This window comes from Aplysia californica, unplaced genomic scaffold, assembly GCF_000002075.1.
Source record: "Aplysia californica isolate F4 #8 unplaced genomic scaffold, AplCal3.0 scaffold00810, whole genome shotgun sequence".
Classification (NCBI taxonomy): Eukaryota; Metazoa; Mollusca; class Gastropoda; order Aplysiida; family Aplysiidae; genus Aplysia; species Aplysia californica.
In genome coordinates, this window is record NW_004798080.1 from 83,545 (window position 1) to 84,871 (window position 1,327).

The window sequence follows — 1,327 nt, forward strand, 5'->3', positions numbered from 1 at the left end:
ATGAGGTATGTCAAGAGTGGAGTGCAGTGGATTTGTGTGAAAATCTATAAACACAGAACTCGAAGCATGCACCGAGAACATCGCTTCTCCTGGGCTTGTGATAGATGCACTCGCGAGAGTGCGAGTTATAACATCTGGTTATTTGCATCTGAGAAAATTAGATTCCCCGAGAATCAAAGTCCGACTCATGATGTAGGTGGCGCTCACAGATTAGATGAAAGGCCTTGAGCGTCTGGTGAGCTTTACCGCGCTGCATCTTCGGTTCAGGAGTATTCCCCTCGTCAACATGTGGGGGAAAAAAGTATGTTTTCTTCACAAGTTTATTGAAGATAAACAAAATGGCTTCATTCGATGTTTGGATTGCTGCCAGTCTTTGGCTTATGTTATCAGGATTGGCGACATTTGATCGCAAACTGGTTTAGTATCGTTAAGTTGAGTTGGGTAGGGTTTTTTTAACTCTGCCTTTTCCATCTTGTTGGGTTTTTTAAAAAAAGAATTAGATCTATATGAGAGATCGCAAAAGAAAGAAGTGGATTGGGGGGGGGGGTGAAACAGACAGATAGACAGAAAATGAATCTTGAGAAGTCCATTCAAGCCTCCTTTTTAAAGTTTTGCTCGTCCTCACAGGTAATCGAATGCCAAGTACATATTCTACAATGTACCATAAATCTATGCGATTCTCACCGGACTGCAATGAGGGCAAGATAGGACTCAGGCGTGCCACAATAGGCATCGAGAGTCATGGTCCTCAGATTTGAGGTAGCTTTTGTGGAGTTTTGTTCTTTGGCTGTTTTTCTGTGTGTGTATTTTCTATTTATTTTTTTGTTTTTGGTTGTTGTTTCTGTGGGTGATGAAAATTGGCTCAAAATCTTATCAGAGTTGTTGGGTTTTGTTGTTTTTTGAACGAAAGGCTTTTCTTACCCTTGTTCTTTCCGTTCTTTTCTTGGAGTTAAAACTGCCCCTTGTTGTGACCTTTGTAAACGTGACTCAGTCTTCAAAAGGAAAAAATAAAACTTCCTTTGCATTTGATTCAGGCAGATCCTCCTGATAAAACCAGGCTGGAGTTTTCACTTGTTAGAAAGAGCAAAGGTATAGCATGCGCACTTCCACCTTTATTTGTGTTTTATCAAAAGCCTGCTTGCTCTACCTCCCCGTCTCTCCACCGTATGTCTTTCTCTCTCTCTTTCTCTCTCTCTCTTTCTCTCTCTCTCTCGTTCCTCCTTCCCTCCGTCTCTCCCTCCCTATCTATCCGTCCGTCCGTCCGTCCGTCCGTGCGTCCGTCCGTCCGTCCGTCCGTCTGTCCGTCTGTCTTTCTTTCTGTCTGTCT